The 26,079-nt window shown below is 43.6% G+C and overlaps 1 long non-coding RNA gene across 1 annotated transcript in view; it reads left to right on the top strand.

Annotated features, from left to right (window-relative positions):
* The first annotated feature begins 8,078 nt into the window (after window positions 1–8,078).
* Window positions 8,079–26,079, top strand: part of LOC142487185 (uncharacterized) — a 47,161-nt gene continuing 29,160 nt past the window's right edge. The window contains exon 1 of the long non-coding RNA XR_012799161.1: window positions 8,079–8,449. This is a non-coding gene — a long non-coding RNA (uncharacterized LOC142487185). The remainder of the gene's footprint in view (window positions 8,450–26,079) is intronic.

Raw genomic sequence — 26,079 nt, 5'->3', positions numbered from 1 at the left:
TGCAGTTCAAGCAATATCTTATGTGCGTTTTTTTTATAAATCAGTTCTATACTATGAGAGAAAAAAAATTGGTTCTACTGCTAAGCTAGCCATGTGTGGCACAGATGTAGCAAAACTCACTGCCACAATTTGGAGCCACTATTGCGGCTGGAGCACAACTGCATTGCGGCCGCATCGTAGCTAAAGCTCTCATGGCTGGGAGCGCAGTACAATTCTCAGAAGGATTAATGCTGTGTGGATCCCTGCTTCTGAATAGGACTTGCTACCGGACCAGCCACCAGTCTGTAAGAGCTGTGTAGATAGAGCAGGGAGAAGCAGTTTCACTCTGTCTCCCAGCACAGCTTTTACAGCAGTTCTCTCACTTTTAATAAAAAAAAATGTGTACATAGGATTGAAGCAGGGGGTCTTCAGAGCAGAATCCCATTAGTTTCAGGTCTTTGGACTCCTGCTTCCCAAGATACAGACCTCTTTAGTGGGTGCCAGTACCTCCTGCAAGATTAAATCTCCCGCGTCATGGCTCTCGTGACTGGGATATTCAAATAGTGCCGAGATACCGGTACCCACTGAAATTAGTGGATTCAGCTCCGGAGACCACTGCTTAAATCCTATGTACAAAAAATAATAACTAAAATAAAATTATACCCAATTATTAAAAAAACATACAAAATACACATTATAATAAAATAAAAACACAAACATTAGCCATTTAATCCATTGATTGTTACTGTGGTTACCTATGCCCTCAATGGTGGCCTAGAGAGTTACATTTGGCAATCAATGGACACCCTATAGTAAATAAAAGTAGTACTTACCCCTGCCATCCTCCTGCAATCCTGCCATCCATCCTGAAGATCATCCTCCTCATCTGCACTGACATTTAATAAAGGGCTGATACCCAATCATTACAATACCATCTACTAACAGTAACCACTTAATAATAATAGTGGCCAATAGATATGGCTAATAACGCTTTTGCCCTTACAAAAGCATACAAAATATACATTACAATAAAATAAAAACACAGAAATTAGCCATTTAATCCATTGATTGTCACTGTGGCTACCTATGCCCTCAACAGAGTCGTCCCCCAGACGGACTGTTTGGAGGAGCTGTTGCTGCATCCGGGGCTGCTTCTTTACACCAAGAGTTGTTCTACAGTGCTCACTGCAGTGATAGAGGCTACTATCAGCCTCTTATGTACTGTACACCTATTGATTTGATGTCTTTCTCCTCACTGGACCGAGAACGCTGCCATACACCTCTAAATTGTTTATGAGTGTTGCGGGACTGGCTGGATTGACGTCGACCGCAGCTGTAGCCTGTTTACCTCCTTCCCTCCTGATGCACGCTAAGTACTGGCTATGCTGAGACTATGCTCTGATTTTTTTTCTGTGTCTATATTTAGTTGGTAGTTGCTATTATTGCCTGATATTCTTCTTCCAGGTAGGGAGGAGCACTTCATCAATCGTGTAACATAAAAGGAGAAAACAAGAACCAGAATAGTATAGCCAGCAAAAAGTATGTGATATTCTCAATTAAATTCATATTGGTCTAACTCACAATATTCCTCCCATATCATATGACATGTCAGAGATTCATCTCTCCCTGATAGGAGCCCTTTGAGTGTGTTCTGCGGTTGGGATCCTTAGTATCCTCTAATAGGCACTCATCAATTCGTTACCCAGATGGAAAGAAGAGATACAGCACAATAGTGTAATATTGCATAAAAAATGTATTGCACACGTAGTAGGTAGAACAATTACACTCACATTTCAGTGGTAATAAAAACACAACAGAGCACACCACTCACACAATTGATTTTTGTAAATATGTAATCATTTTTACACAAATGGGTGCTACCTATGTACTATAATAGATGAATCTAAACATATAAATGAAAGACTGAAAAGGACAGTCTGCCATTCACAGAGAGTACATCTGTGAATAGCAGACTGTCCTTTTCAGTCTTTCATTTATGTGTTTAGATTCAGTGGTAATAAACAAACATGGAAGAGGATCGCTGAGTTGCTGCTCATCTCACCGGACTCGCGTCAGATCACTGTAACCCGTACACGTCCGCATACGTCACTTCCTGTGAAGTTCAACTGTGGGCGGAAGTGGCTTCTCTGCTGTCCCCGAACTGTGATACCAGTCCTGGCAGGCTCCGGTCCTCCAACGATCATAGATTCAGCGCGTTTCAACTGGGACATCGAGCAGTCCCATCTAAGGGCGTTGAGCAGCTATTATAACTTATATATTTTTTTCACTTATATCACATTCGCATTGCATGTTGAAGGGTTTAACACCAAATTGAGCATTTTTTCATCATTATATTTTATTGTCACACATTTGTGGTTCTCACTTATATTAATCAGTTCCCTTATATTTAAATAGTTCAATTTGCACTATTTATAATACTTTAGAAGCGCCCATTTTTTTTTCTTCATTATTGCCTGATGTCTGTTCTGACACTATTGTCTGTATCACATTTATATGATGGGAATCTAGGTTCTATACAGATTATTGGTTCCAGTGTCTTAATGCTTTTATCTATTGTTATTGAGGGTATTCTTCAGGGACTTAAAGGGAACATTTGTTCCCTTTTTGGTTTGCAAACCATGACATTGTTATGTAGTTGATTCTGTGTGCTACAGTTCTCTGCACTAGCACTTTATTCCCCTCAGCACTATACATTGAGACATATTTCCAATGATATATGAACTACAGTTTGTAGACCAATACGATTGGTGGATGTACCATGTGAACAGGCGTCAACTTGGTCAGAGAATCACTTCTCTACCAAACTTGATGGAATCACATGGTATATCCACCAATCGGATGGATGTACCACATGATGCCTTCCCTTTTTTGGGAGATCTAACATCACCTTAAAGGGAGCAACTCACATGGTTACGCACCAACCAATTAGGTACCATGTGATTCCCTCCCTTTAAGGTGAGGTCATAGCACCCAAAAAATGGAAGGAATCATATGGTACATCCACCAATAGGATTGATGGATGTACCACGTGATTCCATCATTTGGATGAGAACTTTTTCTCAGCCAAAATTGATAGATATTGACATGGTACAGTAAGCGCAGGATTTAGAATTTTGCCGCAAATATGCACTTACCTTTTTGTCGCCTTTGCCTCCTCATGCAGCATCCCAACGTCACGTGACAATGCGTTTCCATGACAATGGGATGCCATGTGAGATCACATTGTAGCATAATTTGATGCCATAATGCTGGAGAAGGAGGAGGGAGAAGGAGGAGGTCTCTCTAGCAATCAGTTTATTTTTTGTGGAGATGAGTGGGGCCTCTGTAACCACAGAAACGCCCCCACCCCCCTAGTAGGCCTATGCATAAATACGGCATCATCAGAGGTGAACCCCATTAATTTCAGGTCTGGGGAACCCTTGCTTCCCCAGGTTCAAACCTCCACAGGGGGTGCTGGTATCTCAATATATTTAAATCTCCCGATCACGTGGGCCATGGCGTGGGAGATTTAAACTTGCAGGAGTTACGGCAGCCCTTAGAGGTCTGAGCCTCAGGAAGTAGGGAATCACTGGACCTCAAATTAATGGGGTTCAGCTCTGGAGACACTCTGCTTTAAGAGTAAGTCTTGCAACATCTGTAAATTTGACCACTAGTGTCTATTTGTTACATTTATGTGTGCTATATTTTCATGTTAAAATATTTTCTTAATAAAAATCTGACATTTCATTACATTTAACATGCGTTGCCTTGGTTACAGCAAACACAACTTGCCTTGGACCCGGTTAGTTACACTTAGATTGAAAAAAGGCAATTGCTTCCAAACCATCAAACCTTCTAGTGAATAACAATCAAATGTCTCCCTGCATCAACAGCAGCATGATGTATCTGCTCTACAACAAGAATGAGTGGCACATTTTAACCAGACATTCCTTTACTTTTTATGTCTTTCATTATTATTTTTATCTTGACATGTTTTCCCTTTTGGTGACCTTCTGGAGATATACTACATGTACAGTAGCTAGTTGCCCCGTTTTGCATATTATTTGTTTAATATTTGCACAAATGCACATTTCGTGGTTTATTATTTGCACATTTTAATCACACTATTTTATGAGAGCCCATTCCTTTATGAATTTTTATTCCCTCTAATTTAAATTGGTCACCACGTGTAAATGTATAACTGTTGGGATGAAAAGCTCTATTTCAGCTCCCCTCTATCAGCTTTACTCCATTGAAAACAATTTTATTCTAGCGCTATACCTGTACCTTCTTGAGAAATAATGATCCAACATATTTTAGACAAACAGTTTTTCTCTTTATGCCCATTTCAAAATAATACTGTATTTTACGCAAAAAGTTTGGTTGAGTGGTTGAGGCTTCATTATTATTTGTGGTACCAAACTACCCTACAACAGTAGGTTATCATTGTAATTTACTGTTTGCACATTATTATTTGTACTCATATTACAATCAACACTGCAAAATATCTTTACATCTTGAATGATCCATTGCATGCCCTTCTGATAGTGAACTGATTAAGGGCCATATTTGCTAAGAAGTGGTGACATTAAAAAACTACTAACAGCCCATTTAAGTGAAAAAGAGCTTGCGCTCGAAACGCGTTGGTGGGGGGCTTTGTACCCCGTAATGCTGCTGTTATTACTTTTGTAAGAATCCATTAAATATGTTTTTAATGGGCACACGCTCCTTTTGGATTTCCTTTATTTTTTGATCCTGTGTATTTGGTGCCTGCTTTTTCCTGTCTGCAATCATTAAAAAACTACTAACAGACCATTTAAGTGACATCACTGCACATTCCAATGAATGGGTCATAAGGTTCCTGGCTCTACGGCAAGTTGTCCTACAGCTTAGCACCACTAAAAAAGACCCAAGTGTGCATGTTTTTGTGTTTTGTGAATGATATTACAGCATATGCATTCCACTGTTTGCTAAAAAGTATGCACAGTATGTAAATATTTATCTGGAATACATAGACTGTATGTGTTCCATAGAAGTACACAAGACCCACAAAAGACAAGACATATCCATATTTCTACTCCGTTCAACTCTGAACCTAATTAATACTTGGTTTTGACAACCTGCGCAAATGACCCTGCGTCTTCTTGTGTTTTAGAACAAAAAAATTAGATCGATTGTAAGCTATATGGAGCAAGTACCTGAAAAATATTTTGATTGGGAAAGATGTACTGTATCAACACAGAGAAATGTGTACTAGTTTAGGAATCTTAGTACATCTGGCGCATATGCTTGTGCAGATACATTAATGCTCCCTCAGACCTCGCAGATTCTTTGTCGCAAATACTGTAAAATGGAAAAAATGGAGCACCACGAGACACCTACAGTACTATTGAAGCTCCCCAAATGCAAACTGCTGCAAAAATTAAGCAAGGAAGCCGAAAGTGAGAATTTCTCTCTCTGCCCCAGTTTAACGTCCTAGACTGGAGTTATTTCTGCCCACCACATAGATGATTCTTAGGACAAGTACTTTTATCCATAGTCTAGCATGTACTTCCTTTTATCTGGTCCCCTCCTACAATGAAGTAAACAGTAAACAGCTACAAATATATTAGTATAATTTATTGCTATTTTTTTTTTTTTTTTTGTCGTTGTAGCTGCTCATACATTTACTGCATTTGGCTGTTGTTTGGCAACAGTTCCTACAAAACTGACAGAATTTACATTGAGAACAGACGACTGCCTCGTTTTTTTCCTGCCACAGGAGTAATTTTACACAGCAGTTGTCTCAGCAGCTGTTGCAGAAAATGAAGCCTTTTATTTCATGCCCTTGGTAATCACCATCATAGTTTTTTTTCTCTAAAAGCCATGGAAAACAAGTAAAAAAATGATTTGAAGGATTTACAGTGACCGGTTTAGAAAATCATCCATCTGCAAAATAAAACTTCGGCTCGTCTGGAAACAATATCCCCCTGTCAAAAATTGCCTAGCTTTATGCAAACACTTGCTTAAGTAATTATAGTAAAGACAATTCATGTTTTTTCTTGCATCTGTTAGGCATATTTATAAAAATCTAGCCTCGATTTTTTTTCCAGATAATGAAAATTGAATGCACTTGCCACGAGTTGTTGGTATTATAATTAACAATAATAAAGATAATCTATTCTCTGGATATGGGAAAAATTAGATTATATAACAAATATATACATGACTATATTTACTAAGCAGTGTTAATCTATAAAGCATCTTACAGTCCATGCAACTAAATGGCTTTCAAGGTGCCTTACGCCTTAGTATCATTTAGTGGCCCACATCACAGGTAAAATAAACCCCCCTACACCCCCTCCTTATTATATATTTAGATTAAAAGGTTAATTTTATATGAGAAAAGAGCGCATTTACTGTTGGGAGCCAATTGTGTCTTAAGATTTGATACAGTAATATGTCTAATGAACATTTTTTTGCTAGGTTATATCTTTATATTGATCCAGAGAATATTAAAAAAAAACATAATTCTAAAATTATTATACTGGGCAGTGTAGTACATTGAAGATGTGAAAGACAACAACAGTAAAACACACTGTACAAGAAACATTGCATTAATATTACAACAACCACTGATCCAGGGAGCTTACAATGTAAACAAACTTTAAACAATTATGTACAACAGATGTTATCATCTGCCACAATGATCTGCAAAGGTAGTAAACTCTAAATTTGTACTTCCCTTTCCTATGTTGTTTGTAACAACTACCATCCCCTTGATCAATGTGGTGGCTCTTCTCTGGGATTTTTTCCAGGTATGTGATGTCTCAGTAGCAAGAAGCTCAAATCTATACCCCATAGTTAAGCTGTGGTCTTACACTAGAGATTCAAGGGTAGAATTTGTTATCAAAATCTTCCTTTTCATTGTAACGATTTTCTACTTTCAATGTAATCCAGAGTGTCTGACCCCAATTTGAGTAAAAGTCCAACTCATTTTGAGAATGAATGAACTAGTGTAGATTGTGCCAAGCCATAATGCATGTTTTGATCACTGGCTGTTGTTTAATAGTTTGCTACAGCACCTTAGAGAATGGCCCCATGGAGAAAGTATTATACAGCATTGACGAAAAGATACTGTAGTGTGGTTGCATGAACCATAAAGAGTTTTCACATAGTTACTGCAATTTTCTTCACAAAGCTAATTTTAATCATCAATACAGTGTAGTAAATTAGACTCCATTGGATAACACAGTAAGACACATTATTATAATTAAGCTCTCTCATTGTACTTTGATATACAGTAGTAAAGTTGTACTGTACAATTTTGATAGAAAGAAAACTGAATACATTCAAATCAGTTTAAGGGAATTTGTAGTGTCTTGCATTAGATTTTGAACTAGGGTAAGAAAAAAAAACCCAGCACATAAGGCATTAAATACATAGCCATGAATGTTCCCGGAATCTCAGATAAAAATGACTGGATAACACTGAATAAATCAGGGTAAAAAAAAGAACTTATATATAACCAATACTGTGCATTTTTATGAGTGTACATATTAATTTTCTCACGCAAAGACAATTTAATTGTAAGATTATGTGATTATCCAGTCAGAACCTGATGTGCCGGCACATTATATCTCTCTATATATCTCTATATCTCTCTCTAGATCTACCTATCTCTATATCTCTCTATCTCACTATCTCTCTCTCTCATCTCTATCTCTCTATCTCTCTCTCTATATATATCTCTCTATATATCTCTCTATATATATATCTCTATCGCTATCGATATATATCTCTATCGATATATATATATCTCTATTGATATATATCTATCTCTATCGATATATATATCTAGCGATATATTCTATCTCTAACAATATATATATATATCTCTATCTCTATCGATATATATCTCTATCTCTATCAATATATATATATATAGCCTGGGTCCCCCTGGTCCCGTTTGTCCCCTTACCTTTCCATAGGAGTATAGCAGCAAGGGAACTGCAAGTTCAACAGCCTCAAGGGCTGCAGTCCATATGTTGCCAGGCAACCAATAGGGCTGAGAGATTCTGACAGTTGGGATTCTGACAGTTAAGGTGGATGGGAGTTGGAGCCAGGGCAGACAAGGGGAAGGGAGTGTCTGAGTGTCAGTGGCACTGAGACTAGGCTAGAAACTCCCCTTAGGTCCCAGATAGGTCCCAATCACGTGAAGCGGGTGACTGCTGCAGGGAAGGCCCCTTAGATAGGGATGATTACCCATTTTACTATAGTGTCAGGGACACAAGGAAGACGCTGTGTGGTGATTGCGGTCTGTGGTCTGGGATCAGACCACCGCGGTGTTAACAAAGACTCTTAAAGGTGAGACCCTCCTACCGGAGTCCACCCAATACTGAGGCAGACACTATCGCTGAGGGCCACGTCGCTGGATCAGACGAATCCACATTTCTAAGTCAGCCGCACCGAGTACTGGAGTACTGTGCAGGTACCTCAACAAGTGCACCAACAGTTCACGAGAGAGAGCGCTACTCCTTACACTTTTGGGTGGGCTGGATACTGGGAAAGGGACAGCAGGGTATTGGTGCCTAGCACCCGAAGTACATTTGGGACACTCACTGGTGGTACTGGGTGGGGTGCTCATTATACTGTGATGTGGTGTGGTGTTATGTTATGTTGCATAATTGTTGTTATAAGTTACTGTTCAGTAAATACTGTTACATATAGCCTTGTGTGCAATTACTGACTGTATTGTGTTGGGAGGGGTTATCCCACTGTGTGAGGATACTTCCCAGGTTGATGCACTGTTAGTATATTCATTACACACACCCAGGGCTCCCAGTGGTGGAGGATCAGGCCTCCTGTTTGCCACTCAGGTAAAAGCATCACACATGGTCACCCTAGACAAGGGGGGAAAGGGGGCTACATATATCTCTATTGATTTATATCTCATTCAATAGATATCTGTATATATATCCCTATCTCTGTTGTTATATATCTCTATCTCTATCAAACTTAGTTAAGTTATGGTGGGTAAAAAAAGTGACCAAAACCCTCCACAACAAAGCATATAGCAAATGGAAATATTACTGTATGCTCATTTGCATGTCTTAGACAGGTCGATATATATCTCTATTAATAAGCAATACGATATCGTTTGGAAACTAAATCAGCAGGCACCACACACACACACACACACACACACACACACACACACACACACACACACACACACACACACACACACACACACACACACACACACACTCACACACTCACACACTCACACACACACACACACACTAGGTTGGGGGGTGCACGATTATGTAGGGGGGGGGCGCGAGCAGCTTGCAGGGAAACCTGGGGGTGCTCCGTGCTACTGCTTCTATGTCTGTGTCTTGCAGAGGGGGCGGGGCTTCTCTCTGCACACAGACAGCCCCTCCTTCTCTTCCTGTCTGCTTCCCGTTTTCAGCAGCATGGGGGGTTGGGGGATCGGAGCATGTCGCCCCCCAGGTGAAATTGTGGACTGATTAAGTGTGTGTGTGTTGGTGGTGGTGGTGGTGGGGGGGGGGAGTGATTGAGTGTGTGTGTGTGGGGGGTGGGGGGATTGAGTGTGTGTGGGGGGGGTTGGGGGGGATTGAGTGTGTGTGTGTGCGGGGGAAGTGTGTGTGTGTGGGGGGATTGTGTGTGGGGGGGGATTGTGTGTATGTGTGGGGGGGGATTGAGTGTGGGGATTGTGTGATTGTGTGTGGGGGGGATTGTGTGTGTGTGTGGGGGGGGGTAGGTGTGTGTGTGGGGGGGATTGAGTCCCCCCCTCCCTGCCTTTTGCCCCCCCCCCTCCCTGCCCTTTGCCCCCCCCTCCCTGCCCTTTGCCCCCCCCTCCCTGCCCTTTGCCCCCCCCCCTTCCACTCCATGCCCCCTGCCCTTCCACGCCCGGGCAACGCTGGGTATATCAGCTAGTATGTATATATATGTATCCCCCTGAGGAAGGTCCCATTCTGTAGGACCGAAACGTTGGGTTTCTGGATGTATTTTTGCTTTCGCTAATACACTTTGATTTTCAACACTGAGTGCTGTCTCTTGTTTACCAATCCTTGGAACGGTAACGTATAACTACATTCTCTATATGGGACGTGCACCTGTGGCTTACCAGCATCTATTGGAGTGCCAACTGCCTTATCTGACTATATATAAACATTAATATATATATTAACACAAAGACCTAGATATCTATGTAGAAAAATGCATTTGGCGCAAAAACATAACAAGGTCCCTAAAGTAATGGAACCTATTAAACAATAGGATACAAAATTGGCAGATACTGGTCAACTGTGATAGGACATGGAACTAGATACTAAATGTCTCAATATATCTACAAAAGAAACAATGTGGATGGAATGTTAAAAACAAATAGCAATGTGAACAAACATTGGCATTTGGTACTGCAAGACCCCATCCCCCCATCCTAAGTTTACATATCTGGCAATAATATATATACAGCTAAACCCCGTTATAACGCGCCTCGCTATACCGCGATTCGGTTATAACGCGGTTTTCCCATGGCTCCCGTTTAAAAAAAAAAAAAAAAAAAAAATTTTTAAATTTTTAATTATTTTTTTTTTTTTTGCACACTGCACACACTGCACACACTGCACACACTCACTGCACACACACTGCTCATTGCTCACACTGCACACTGCACACACACTGCACACTGCTCACACTGCACACACTGACACACTACACACACACTGCACACTGCACACACACTGCACACTGCACACACACTGCTCATTGCACACACTGACACACTGCACACACACTGCACACACACTGCACACTACACACACACTGCTCACACTGACACACACTGCACACTGCACACACACTGCTCATTGCTCACACTGCACACACCTCACACTGCACACACACTTCTCACACTGCACACACACTGACACACTGCTCATTGCTCACACTGCACACACATTGCTCACACTGCACACACACTGCTCACACTGACACACACTGCTCATTGCTCACACTGCACACACTGACACACTGCACACACACTGCTCACACTGACTCACACTGCACACACAGACACACTGCTCATTGCTCACACTGCACACACACTGCTCACACTGACACACACTGCTCATTGCTCACACTGACACACTGCTCACACTGCACACACACTGACACACATTGCACACTGCACACACACTGCTCATTGCTCACACTGCACACACTGACACACTGCTCATTGCTCACACTGCACACACACTGCTCACACTGACACACACTGCTCATTGCTCACACTGCACATTGCTCACACTGCACACACACTGCTCACACTGACACACACTGCTCATTGCTCACACTGACACACTGCTCACACACTGACACACACTGCACACTGCACACACACTGCTCATTGCTCACACTGCACACACTGACACACTGCTCATTGCTCACAGTGCACACACTGACACACTGCTCATTGCTCACACTGCACACACACTGCTCACACTGACACACACTGCTCATTGCTCACACTGACACACTGCTCACACTGCACACACACTGACACACACTGCACACTGCACACACACTGCTCATTGCTCACACTGCACACACTGACACACTGCTCATTGCTCACACTGCACACACACTGCTCACACTGACACACACTGCTCATTGCTCACACTGCACACACTGCTCACACTGCACACACACTGACACACACTGCACACTGCACACACACTGCTCATTGCTCACACTGACACACTGCTCATTGCTCACACTGCACACACTGACACACTGCTCATTGCACACACACACACACACACACACACACACACACACACACACACACACACACACACACACACACACACACACACACACACACACACACACACACACACACACACACACACTACACTTATACATAAATCAGCCTTACCTTACCTTGGGGATGATTTTTGAGGCATGTGGCTGCAGGGTGGGGGTGGTGCTGCGGTGGAGGGGGATGATGGCTGCTGCGGGGGCCCCCGATGCTGCGGGGGCCCCCGATGCTGCGGGGGCTGGTGGGATGGCCCGGTGCAGCGCGGGGGGGCATGGGGGGGGGAGGGCAGGACGACCCTGCGCTACGGCAGGGCCAGGGGGCCCTGTATTGCGGCGCGAGGGCCCTGTGCTGCGGCGGGGGGAGCCGGACCGGAGGGGAATCCCCCCTCCCATCTCCTGTCACGCGGTGGCAGGGGGAGCCGGACCGGAGGGGAATCCCCCCTCCCATCTCCTGTCACGCGGTGGCAGGGGGAGCCGGAACCGGAGGGGAATCCCCCCTCCCATCTCCTGTCACGCGGTGGCAGGGGGAGCCGGACCGGAGGGGAATCCCCCCTGCCATCTCCTGTCACGCGGTGGCAGGGGGAGCCGGACCGGAGGGGAATCCCCCCTCCCATCTCCTGTCACGCGGTGGCAGGGGGAGCCGGACCGGAGGGGAATCCCCCCTCCCATCTCCTGTCACGCGGTGGCAGGGGGAGCCGGAACCGGAGGGGAATCCCCCCTCCCATCTCCTGTCACGCGGTGGCAGGGGGAGCCGGACCGGAGGGGAATCCCCCCTCCCATCTCATGTCACGCGGTGGCAGGGGGAAGCCAGGACCACGGGTAAAAACACTGATGCGGCGGCCATTTTTTTTTTTTAAATTAGCGCGACCCCGTTAGTAACGCGGTGGTCTCGGGGTGGACCCCGAGGACCGCATTATAACGGGGTTTAGCTGTATATATATATATTTTTTTTTATATATTTTATATATTTTATATATATATTTTTCTACATAGATATCTAGGTCTTTGTGTTAAGACCAGCATTTAATGTGACAAAGTGAAGGTGTGAAAAGAGGCGTTAAACACTAAGGGGCCTATGCAGTAAGCGTTCATAAGCCACTTATCAATCACTTATCGCCCAAAATACTTACTGCTATTCAGTAAGCGGTGATAAGTGGGTGATAAAAGACTGAATCGCTCAAAAAAAATTGCTCATAAAAAAAATCACTGAGGCAGCGGTGATAAGCCACTTATCACCACTTTTCGGCATGTTCATAAACTCGTGCAATTCTAGTAGCAGTGATTAGGCTATAATTGCCTATCAACGCTCTAGAATGGTGATTTTATCACAAAATCCTCACGCCAGAAAAAAGTTGGTGTAAAGGTGTTGGAAACCTGCAGAGAAGCGGCGAGATGGGACTTAGAAAAAAAATGCATTTTTTCCTGCATATGATTGATGCCGGGAATCTCTGGAGCTGATATCTATTAATATTAGCACCAGAGACACCTGGCATGAATCCTGTGCAATAAAAATGCATTTACAGTAAACTTCATTTCCATAGCGGAAAGCCTCAGGGACCCCCTACTTCCCGAGATACAGGCCCCGTTATGGGGTGCCGGTATCTCCTGTCTGTCTTCACTGGTCCGAAAGCACTTAATAGAAAGAAACTAAAATATCAGATGACATAACTAAAATGTGTCTCAAGACCTGCATGAGTAGGGATACATATATACTGTATACATATACAGTGGCGGCAGAGTTTATTCTTATGCGGCCGCCACCGCGATTAAAAAAAACGCGGGCGCCACGCAGCAGTGCCCCGCCACGAGCCGGGAAGGCTCGTGGCCGTTTTCCCGCGCCTCGGGCACTTTCAATAGAAAGCGCCATAGCGCTTTCCTATTGAGGCGCGGGAAAGTCCGGCGATCGTGCGGGGAGCGCGCACGGAACTTTTGGAAACAAACCCGTCACGTGCCCGGCCAGCTCCCGTCTTTTGTGAGAATAAGCTGTGCCGGGACAGTATATATGTAGCCTATAGGGAACCATGTTAAAAATGGTTTTTGAAGCAAAAAGTGGCACTGAGTGCTCATTTGCATGTAATTTCCCAGAATCCCTTGCTGCAGTGGAAGTGCTGTATGCTGGGTGATAATGGTGAGAGGTGGGGTTGCAGACCTGCCTAAGACATGCAGATGAGCATACAGTTGTATTTGTATATATATATATATATATATATAATATATGTATATATTATATATATATATATATATTTTTTTTTTAACGACTGCTAACTACATTTGAGGGTATTTTAATTTCTTGTTCCTTGCTCTCTAATTATCCAATATACAGTATAACATAGACTGCAAGTTATTTGAGGCTGAGATTCCTCAACGTTTATGTTTGCTGCAGTAATCCATCTACTGTATTACCATTCCCTGTCTTCTAATGTCGTTTCTGTCTAGTGCTGTATGTGGGTTTTTACTACATAATAAACAATATACATACATTCTTCACTCTGTGTAAATAAAATCTGAAGTAGACATTTTAAATACGAACTTACCGGAATAATATTCAAACTGCTGGAGGTGTACTACAGTACTTTCCACTGAACACTTCAATCTCCCTTTGCCTTCTATTGCTATTGTATTCCTTCAGGCTGACAAGACTGGCTGCCAACAGGCATGCAGATAGCCTTCTTAAACAAATTCCCCAGGTTGGGCAACTGAGATACCCTTCAAGAAGAAAGATTGCTCCCAAAGCTGTATTTAACTGTTGAAATAATGAAAGAATTATGAGCAGGCACATATTTCATTTTTAAAATATGGTACTACAAACGTTCTCACAGCAATGCATTGCCACCTTTCTCTAGATGTGAACTTTCACAACGTGAGTTCTACGATGCAAATACAATAACATACTGTCCTAATCATCCTACAGTAAATTACATATATGACGCATGCAAATCAATGTATATTGTATATTCTTTTCTTTAGATATATTTCACCTAGTACATTTGTGTGCACGTGTACATACTATATTTTTTGTTAAGCATTATTGCATTGTATTTACATTGTGGTGCCATGAACTTAATACACAAATTATAAAATTAAATGTGTTCCAAATCAGTTCCCAAACCACAGGACAATATCTTTCAGTTAATTCCCCAAGTGAAAGCTTTTCTCTAATACTAAAATGACATTAACACTTTAGGTGCTTATATACATTTAGCTATTATTATTGCCTGTTCTTTTCTACAGATGTAACCCCCTCCTAAAGGGTTACTAGCAGTGTGTTTGCGGGGCCTACCCTGGGTTGCTATGGGGATCCAGACATCATGCTGGGGTATTTAAAGAGGAGGGACTGTTCTAGAAGGTTAGGTTCCAGGAGGAGAAGAGGAGAGAAGCATAGGGGAGAGAATACACCCATGTTCTTAAAGTAATAGTATAGACCAGACCCTTCTACTTTATTATTTGGCAGACAGGGATTGTAACCTTGTTAGTTGGATTCCTAGAGAAAACTAAGGAAGAACAGTATAGTTGCTAAGTGAAACGGCATGCGGCAGAGGGCTTTAATAACGAGGATTCCCAGATGCCGGTGGATCAGCTCTAACCGCGGATTTGCATTCACATTCCTCCAAGGCTGAAGTGAAAGTGGCAGTTACCATAAAGACCAAGGTATTGGGTTATGTATACAGGTCCCACTAGAATCTCCTAGTACTAAAGATACAAGGAGACATTTCCCAAAACAATAATGGGGTTCGGAAATTAGCACAGTGAAGAAACAAGATATGTACCTCCATTCCAGTTTTAAGAGTGGATACTGATGTTCATGTATGTCTGATGTAAAATACAGTACAACATTGTCACAATATGAATGAGCTTGGGGACACTAATAAATGACAATGGTACTATAAAAGCTCCTGGCAGCCATTTTTATACAACCTTGCTACCTCATCGCCCAGCTGCCTGAATTCCAGCACCCTGAGCCAAGGTAAACCATGTGGAGTAGTGTGACAGGGTAAATAAAAGCCATCATATGTTTAGTCTGCAGTGCAGCAGTGATGAGGTTAACTTCAGCTGGGAAGCTCATGGCAATTAGTTAGATCCCAGCTGCCTAATCAAGGTGTGTTAAAAACCCCAGGATGTGCACACATGCAGCCTAGCTGGTCAGGAGACAGGAGTGAGTTACTGAAGAGATATAAGATCTGTTTGCAAAGTACATGGTTTATGAACTGTTGTGTCCTGCATGCTGAAGAGAAACTGCTTTGTTTGCCATGCTGAAGATAAGCTATATTGTTTTGTCTTCTGAAGAGAAGCTATTTTGTTTTGTGTGCTGTATGTTTTAAGGCTAAATAAATAAGCTTTGTCAAGAGACCCCGCGTGTGTAGTTGCATGTACCCTGCAGCATATGGTGTCAGAAGTGCCGGGATTTGAAAAGGCTCCTGCAGTAAAAGGGCCACACACACAAACAAGAATGAGAAAAATGGAAGAAATTTTGAAAGAGTTTCTGTGCGAGCAGACCAGACAGCAGGGACAGTTAATGCAGGAGCAAGCCCAACTACTATTGCAGCAGCAAACCGGGCTCCTAACCCAGCAGCAAACAGCACAGGATGAGCAGATGGCCAAGCTGCTGACCCAATTCCAGGGGTCTGCCAGTCCAGAACTTGCAAACAACCCCCCGGTACTCCTGAGGAAAATGGTTCCGAACGAGGATCCAGAGGCTTTTTTACTGACGTTTGAAAGGGTTGCCGAAGCTCAGGGCTGGGCTGCAGATCGCTGGGCAATTGCTTTGGCCCTGCTCCTCATAGGAGAAGCCCAGGCCTCATATCAAGGCCTCCCTGCATATCAGGCAATGGACTACCAACAAGTGAAAGCCGCCATACTGGATCACTTAGGTCTGACCCCAGAGACCTACCGGCAGCAGTTCCGGAACGTAAAGTACACCGCTAAGATGAGACCCCAGGCCCTCGCTCAGCGGTTATTGGACTTGTGTACGCGCTGGGTACAACCCGAGGAGTGCACTAAGGAGGCAATTCTTGAGCAAGTGGTTTTGGAACAATTCCTACAAATAATACCCCCTTCATCACGCTCGTGGGTTAAACGCCACGCTGCTGAAACCCTAGCTTTGGCGGTCCGACTCGTGGAGAACTTCCTTGGGGCTGAGGAGCAGGCGAGTGTCCTGGACCCGACGGATCCGACTCCACCGGCACCTGCGGGCGCCCAAAGAGGGAGGTCGGATCAACGGAGAACCTACGGCCCATCCACGCGCAACCGCCAAGTCCAATGAAAGGAACAGTCTTTCCAGCAAGGGCAGAGTCTAAATGCTGGTCCCCGCTGAGATCATCATCTCCTTCCTGAGGTCAGCTGGTCGCAAAATGAGAGGAACTTCCAAGGACGTCGCCCGCAAGACGCACCAGATGCCTGGTATCCAGTATTCGGTCCAGCGGAGTGCTATCCATGGCCCCCTCTTGCGAGGGAACCCTCTCCATGTTCCGCCTGCGGAGAAAAAGGCCACCGGCAGGTGGACTGTCCACTGATGGATTGTTCATTCAGCAGGACCGTCGCCTCGGCCTTCACTGGAGAAAATTACAAGCCATGGCTACTTCCAACCCAGGTTGGGGGAAAAACCATTCAGGCCCTTGTAGATTCGGGCTCTGTGAAAACTCTGGTCTTACAGGAACTGTTACCGCGTAACGTGTGTTCTTTTGACTCCCCATGTAGTATAGAATGTATACACGGCGATGTAAAACGGTATCCGACGGTCAAAATCCGGCTACAGGTAAAAGGTCAGGAGGCCTACCTCGAAGTAGGAGTCACTCCTTGGCTCCCTGCCTCTATTGTGCTCGGCCAGGACTGGCCTTTCTTTTCGGACCTAGTGGCTCCTGTCTCTCATGAGGAGCCTTATTCTATGGCTCAGAAGAACCCTGGCAAACTGTTCCCCTTCTCAGCAGACATTTTTCCCAGTAGACACTGGGTTCAAAAGACTCGGAAGCAAAGACGCTCTGACAAACAGGACTGGTTGCAGAAATCTGGGTCCCAAGGTGACCTTTCTAGTAGCCAGAGGTCACAAGTGATGGCTGGGGATGGCCAGAGGGAGGGGGATATGGGCCCTGGAGATTTGCCAGACCTGTACCTCCCTGACTTTCGCCAAAGGCAAAGGGAAGACCCAGTCCTTGCTAGACAGTATGACAAGGTGGTGAAAATTGATGAGCAGATTTTAAATGCACAAGGGGTGACAGTATTCCCCCATTTTGAATTATCAAATGATATCCTGTATAGGGTGAATAGGCAGACACAAACAGGGGAGGTCACCAGACAGATATTGGTTCCCAAGGCGTTTGTTAAATCTGTGTTCACTCTAGCCCATACTGTCCCTTGGGGTGGTCACCTGGGCAGGGATAAAACATTGGACCGTATTTCGTCCTGATTCTATTGGCCACGGATGCATAGTGAAATTGCTAAGTTATGTGAGGCATGTCCAGAGTGCCAGCTAACTAGTCCGAAGGGACAAAAACCAGCCCCTTTGGTTCCTCTACCCTTGGTGTCAGTTCCCTTTGAGAGGATTGGGGTAGACTTGGTAGGACCTCTAGAACCTTCTGCGAAAGGACACAGGTTTATCCTTGTAATAGTTGACTATGCAACAAGATATCCTGAGGCATTACCCCTGAGAACAGCAATGGCGAAGCAAGTAGCCAACAAGTTGTTGGAGCTGTTCTCAGGGGTTGGACTTCCCCAGGTTATGTTGACAGACCAAGGTACAAATTTTATGGCTAAACTGATGCAGGATGTCTTAAAATTACTAGAGGTCAAGTCTGTTTGGACATCGGTCTACCATCCACAGACTGACGATTGGTGGAAAGATTTAACTGACCTCTAAAAGGGATGCTGAGGAAATTTGGAGATACAGAGAAGAGAGGCTGGGATGAACTTCTCCCTTTTCTGCTGTTTGCAGTGCGAGAAGTTCCCCAGGCCTCCACGGGATTCTCTCCATTTGAACTGCTGTATGGACGCCAACCCCGGGGTATCATAGACCTCCTAAAGGAGTCCTGGGAGGAATAGCGGTCCCAATCTAAGAATACCCTGCAATATGTACTAGACCTTAGGAAACGCCTAGATGTGTTCTGCCATTTTGCTAGGGAGAATCTTAGATCAGCCCAGTACAGTCAGGAGAGACATTACAATCAGAATACTTGCATGAGAGTGTTTCACCCGGGAGACCAGGTGATGTTATTATTACCCAGTTGCGAGAGTAAGCTCCTGGCCAAATGGCAGGGCCCATTCGAAGTACTCCGCCGCACGGGAGATGTGGATTACGAGATCGCTCAACCAGGGTCCAGGAAGGGTAAACAAATTTACCATGTGAACTTGCTGAAACCCTGGAAGATGCAGCGGTCTCTATTCATCCACCCGGTGGAGGAGGAAATGGACTTGGGTCCTCAGCCCCCACGGGAGAACATTGTGGGTGACGATAAAATCCCAATGGGTAAACAGTTGTCATCTGAACAAAAGGGGACTTGTTAGCAATAATTACACAATTCCATGATTTTTTTCTGATTTACCAGGGCAAACTAACTTAATTTCACATGCGATCGAGACAGCACCTGGGGTAAAAGTACGTTCCCATCTTTATAGGTTGCCTGAAAGTCGTAGGGCCCTGGTAGAGAAGGAGGTACAAGAAATGTTCCACTTAGGAGTGATTGAGGAATCATGCAGTGAGTGGTGTAGTCCACTAGTTATGGTCCCTAAACCCGATGGGAAGGTAAGATTTTTTGTGGAACTCCGAAAGGTCAATGCGGTATCCAAGTTTGACGCATCAGGGATGAAGTAGCTTCTGCTATGAAATGCGTTGGATAACTTGATTGAATAGCCCCTACAGTCTTATATCGCTGTTTTTCACCTCTGATTGAGGTTTAAAGAGACTTTCTCGCAGACTATTTTGTGTGACGTCATCAACTTTTGCGGCAGTGATTGCCTTACGGTAAGTCGCGACTTAGCCGCAAAACTGCATGGAGTTCCGGAGAGACGAGCCTGATGGCGGCTCCAGAGGGCATGGTACCAAGACGTCTTCATAGACTCCATACAGCCAGAAGGAGGGTCCCTTAAAGACAACCCGTGACGGCCTAAGACGGCGGACGATCAGCCCTATTCCACCTACCTTGGTGACACGGCGGTTGCTGCAGTTCAACGGTTCCTGTGCTTCTGCTGGTGCCGGGTAACATGTTAACCTAAGTGCACGATATGCCTACTTTTGTCCACATTGATGTACGCAGATATCATACCTTTTATATATTATAATCCCTTTTGATATACTTCACCATATGCGTTTGCGCTTGTTTTTTTCCTTTTCAGTTCCTGGTGTGATTGTTCACTCCTTTGTTCACAGCTGCAGACCTTAACCTTGTAAGGTTGTGTTATATTTATACCACTGAGGTGTATGGGGCATATTCCCTTTCACAATAGAGGGTTTTTTGTGCACTTTAAATTTGTTTTTCCAAGTGCAAAACAGCCTTTGCCACTCCCATGGGTTTATACCAGTTTGTGACAATGCCTTTTGGTCTGCATGGAGCCCCAGCCACATTTCAGAGACTCATGGATAAGGTGCTGAGACCCCATAGGACTTATGCCGCAGCCTACCTAGATGACATTGTCATTTATAGTAAACACTGGTGGGCCTAATAAATAGGCTGAAAGCGGTCCTCAAATCTCTAAGAGAGGCAGGGCTCACAGCCAACCCTAAGAAATGTGCCTTGGGTAAGGCGGAAACCAAATACTTAGGTATGCAGGAGGTGGAAAAGTAAGGCCACTAGCTGACAAGGTAGTTGCCCTGAAAGAAGTTCCGACTCTCCAAATAAAAACGCAAGTACGCTCTCTGCTGGGTTTAGCAGGATACTACCGGCGGTTCATCCCCAACTACTCGGAAGTGGCAGCCCCTTTAACGGACCTCCCAAAAAGTGTGCCCCTACACAAGTGGTATGGTCAAGGGTGTCAGAGAGCCATTGAGGACATAAAAAGGTGTCTATCAGAGGGTCCCATCCTTAGAAGCCCAGACTTCAACAGGCCTGCAAATGGATGCATCAGAGATAGGGCTAGGGGCAGTGTCGCCACAGCAGTTTGAGGGAGTTGAACATCCTATCCTTTTCCTGAGTAGGAAATTGTTCCTGAGGGAAAAAAACTACTCAGTGATTGAGAAGGAGTGCCTCGCAGTAAAGTGGGCAATCGAAGCTTTAAGGCATTACCTGGCAGGAGTCCATGTTACTCTGGTGACAGACCATGCTCCACTGAAGTGGTTAAATAATATGAAATATTCCAATGCTAGATTAACTAGGTGGTATATGGCCCTCCAACTCTTCTCATTTGAGATTCAGCACAGGCCGGGAAAAGAGAACGCAAATGCTGATTTCTTTCTAGAGAAGAGTTGGACGGTCGGGCTTCAGCCGTGCGTAGCCCCAGCCACACACTAACAGGGGAGGAATGTGACAGGGTAAATTAAAGCCACCAGCTATATGCCTGGCAGACATATGTTTAGTCTGCAGTGCAGCAGTGATGAGGTTAACTTCAGCTGGGAAGCTCATGGCAATTAGTTGGATCCCAGCTGCCTAATCAAGGTGTGTTAAAAACCCCAGGATGTTTACACATGCAGCCTAGCTGGTCAGGAGACAGGAGTGAGTTACTGAAGAGATTACTGATATAAGGTCTGTTTGCAAAGTACATGGTTTATGAACTGTTGTGTCCTGCATGCTGAAGAGAAACTGCTCTGTTTGCCATGCTGAAGATAAGCTACAGTATTTTGTTTTGTCTGCTGAAGAGAAGCTATTTTGTTTTGTGTGCTGTATGTTTTAATTCTAAATAAATAAGCCTTGTCAAGAGACCCCGCGTGTGTAGTTGCTTGTACCCTGCAACAAGTAGCTATATATACATAAAACTAATGTAACCTCCCTAGGATGCCAGGGAGGGAGGGTTACATGATCTCAGGGTAAAGTTAAAGTTTACACTATGTATTTGTAGCCAAGTTTAAAATTGGTGTACATATCTCTTTCTCATGCTAGCAGTAAACCTGGTAAGTATGCAGGAATGCCAGTAGTTATAATGGAGGTTTGCCCTCACACCCTGGTGAGGTGTCATATGTCCCATAGGAAGTGACAACATGCTGTGTGTCCACGGTTAGTGACATCAGAGAAGTGCCTGTTCCTAGGTGATATAAGACAGAGCACTGTCTAAAGTTAGTTGAGTTCCTGTTGCTGTGCTGCTCTGGTCAGTAAGAGGCACATGGAGGTCTGCAACATTGTTGCAGTAGTCTGATGCAGAGCTGTGAGTCTGGCAGCACATGGCAGACAGAGAAAAGCTGTTGGAGTGTTATGTAAGAGCTATGAGACAAGGAGCAAGTCTGAGTGCAGGCTTGGGAGGAGACAGCTTATAAGACTGTGACCAGGGACCTGGCACAGGGACTATCTCCCTAAAGGGGAGATAGGGAACCCACCAATTAAGGGAAGAGATACCTTTCAGAGGGAAGCAGCTGAACAATGGAGGGCTAAATACACCCCATTGTGGAGGGCAGCTGGCCCACCGTGCAATAAAGATGATGCTGATAACAGAAACCCTCGTGTGTAAGAGTGAAGTGATTGCACAGGGGGCCGCACCACAGAGGAGTTCCTCACCAGGACCATCCCCATGCGGACGCAGGGATCCTGATGAGGTGGAGGCGCTGCACTGGATATAGGTAGGACTCTGCACACTACCTCAGCTGCCTGTCTGGACGGGTCATCCCCATACACCATCATGCGGGAGACTCAGGAGTCCTGTAGCCAACAGGTGCACCACCAGACACAATCACACTGTAATGGGGACTGGTTAGACCACAGGGGCCAATATGAGATTGGGGGGGTCAGGCCAGTTCAGAAAATCCGTTACATATTATTTTCTCTTTTTGATTTCTAAGCATTAGCAGAGAACCTATCCCGCTTTCGAGACAAGGTGACATCATCTACTGTACTACAGGAAAAGTTTAAATCCACTTTTAAATGTAACCTTTTGGAAAGTCTGAATATTTGGAGCTGCGTCCAATCAAAGGTCTGTAAAGTATTATCTATATTTCTCTGAGACATTATTGAGAACTCTAAGTGTGTGAAGACTTTGTGCTGCAACTTTTTATATACATATATATGTATACATAAAATGTAAATGTATTTTGTTATTATTTTTTCACATTGAATTTTTTTAATGTAAACATTGGCCTACAGCCCACCTTTGGCTGATAGCGTTGGTAGCCATTCCTAGAGGGGCATTAGGTATATTGAGGGGATGGGGCAAGATAATGCTTTATGTAGAATATGCCCCCTAGTGATTATATACTAAATTATGGCATCGAATAGTCGGTTGGATAACAAGGAAGTAGTATTGAACCAATAGGTACAATAGCACATATGAAAGCATGCATGCCTGCATGGCCACTATGGCTATTAAAGTGTTAATGTAATATTTATTTTATGATTATTTCAGCCATATATTGCATTATAATATATACAGGTACCTGGCACCTGCTGGATTTTACATAACATAGCCAAATAGACAGAAAAAGCACTCTCTTTAGGGATATTTTACCGCATTTTGTCTCGACTTCTTTAGTTTTATCAGTACTCCTTCCTCCCCCCCCAAAAAAAACACCTTTTTTATATAGAATTAGCTGAGAAAAAAAAACATTTTAGGCACTAATATTTTTTGCAGTAGCTGCCTGTACGGTCAATATAGAATATGGTACTTAATGTTTTCTGACTTATCTGCTCATATTCTTCTATGATACTACAGACAGCTCTACGTAAAGCCTACATTAGATGTTCAGAATTATATTTGCCTGCTTGTGGTTTTATTTCTGTAACCCCTCTTTAAAGAGGCAATCCCAGCCGTATTTTAATACAGGATAGAAGCAGGGGGTCTTCGGAGCTGAACCCCATTAATTTTAGCTCTGGGATCCCCTGCTCCCTGAGAAACAGACCTGAAGGGGGTGCTGGTATCACCTGCAGATTTCTGCAGTTTTCACCTTCCTCATCACATGGGCCAATAGGAAGCCGCACCTGATAACGTCACAGCTTTCTATTGGCCCACAGGGTCTGGCCGCTTTGAAATACATACACATATTGAACCCCAGAGTGGCTACCGGCACCCCCTACAGAGGTACGTATCTCCGGAAGGCAATGCAGCGGGACACATACAGTATCTTATGAATAACAATACTTTATAAGTGGGGAAAGGAATCAGATGCAGTGGTCCTCAAAATCAGGGGACCACAGATTACAATTATGACAACAAAGCAGATATTACAATGACAGATTTCACTGCTCCAATGTCCCAAGGAGTCACTTATTTTGTCTCGGTGTCCCGTGTGCTAACTAAAGGGGCCACTGTTGGTGCCGAACAGCGTTGGAGCTCGTGTAGTCATGTGGTAAAGGATCTCCTGCTCGCCCGGTATGAAATTACAGGATCTGTGCACTGGAAAAAGGGCCCCAGGACTTTCCCCTGGAGTTTGTGTTCCGGCTAACCCATCATTCCAAGAGAAGGGAAGCCAGGTGCATAGTGAGCACTTTTAAGTCACTCCTTGACCTGCTCATAAAGAAACAATTTGTGCTATAGTGCATGCTGGAGATTTGTCTGTGGGTAAAGGACAGCAAGCCAGACACATCCCACTAAGCTTGCTAAAATGGCAGGTGAGTTCGTGGTGGCCCGACCCCAGCTTCGCACATGACCCCTGATGACTGCTCCGGACACAGTAAACCTGACACTGTAATTGGCAGAGCAGGTTAAATCCTGGTATTCCCTGTGCGCATACAAATATATGTATATGTATATGTATATATATATGTATATGTATGTGTATATGTATATGTATGTGTATATGTATGCGCGTGTGTGTGTGTGTGTGTGTGTGTGTGTGTGTGTGTGTGTGTGTGTGTGTGTGTGTGTGTGTGTGTGTGTGTGTGTGTGTGTGTGTGTGTGTGTGTGTTATATTAATTCACACGACATCTCTTCCTCATCCTCCTGCACTCTTGTCACATATAATAGGAATTTTTCTTACCTTAATCCTAGTCCTTTTAAATAAGGCATAACAAGTAAAGCCACATCAGTTACTCTTTTATTAAATATTTATGTTTTATCAGAGAAACCTAAACTAAACCAAAAGAAAAGTGCACATTCAGTTTTGTACTGCTGAATACATTTGTATTTTCCTTTTAGGTACAAAAGGATAAAATGTCAATGTTCTTAGAAGACATTCATAGTCATGAAAAAGGGAAGGAGTCAGCATAAATATGAATTTCAAAGTTACAAAAGATGAAATTATGGAATTTTTGCCTTTTGTAAACGATATTTTAGTTCTGTTTGCTGCTTTGATATTAGCCCTTTTTATGAAATCTTACATAAAAGCATGGCAAGTAAGTAGGCAAAAGAATGCATTATGTTGCATGAAATTGACCTAGAAAACAAATATGCTGTTGTCCATCTCTTCTTCATCCCTAACTTATCGTACAGCCTTTTACGTATTCTTGAACCACAGATGATCCTAACAAATAAAGATAATTTGTATTAATACAAAACACAATCAATTGCTAACAAGGCTTTTTTATGAAGAAAATGTACCAACAAAAATGCAGCACAGCAACGTTTTTAAGGCTGAGTATTACTGTCCCAACGCCAAACCTTAGTAAATTGCAGGGCAAATGACACTTGCCACATGATACCAAAAGGTGACTTCTTGATCACCTTGATAGAGGAGAAGCAAATCATCTGAAGCCTCAAACTTGGTGAATAAGGTCACTTGGTGAACAAGACATAGAATATAATAGGGGGTTAGGTGTAACACCTGCTTCACATCTCTAAAGTATATTAGTAAGTCTTTGACCTTGGTGATTACGCTTCATACTTGAAGCATTGTGTGCTCATTTACATGTAATTTCCCAGAATACCTGGCTGCAGTGGAAGCACTGTATGCTAAGAGAAAATTGTGAAAAGCAGGGCTGCATACTTGTCTGCGACATACTGTATGAATGTGCTCACAAGTGATATTTTTATTTCCAGCTTCAGACTAGGAACTCAATACACTATGGTATAGTTACTATGACAAACAAAGATATACTAGCTGTACATATGACGATCTAATAGATCATAAATGTTATTCATTAAAGATTCACTCATTTATTTTTAATCAAAGATTTCTCTAAAGACACAATTATGAATTTCTGGGTTCTTTTACGACACTACTCTAAGTGAATCAAACAATCTGACTCTTGATAGAGCAACATATAATTAATT

The sequence above is a fragment of the Ascaphus truei genome, chromosome 2 (assembly GCF_040206685.1).
Source record: "Ascaphus truei isolate aAscTru1 chromosome 2, aAscTru1.hap1, whole genome shotgun sequence".
NCBI lineage: Eukaryota > Metazoa > Chordata > Amphibia > Anura > Ascaphidae > Ascaphus > Ascaphus truei.
Note: the sequence above shows the minus strand (reverse complement) of the source record. Positions and strands in the feature narration are given on the sequence as shown.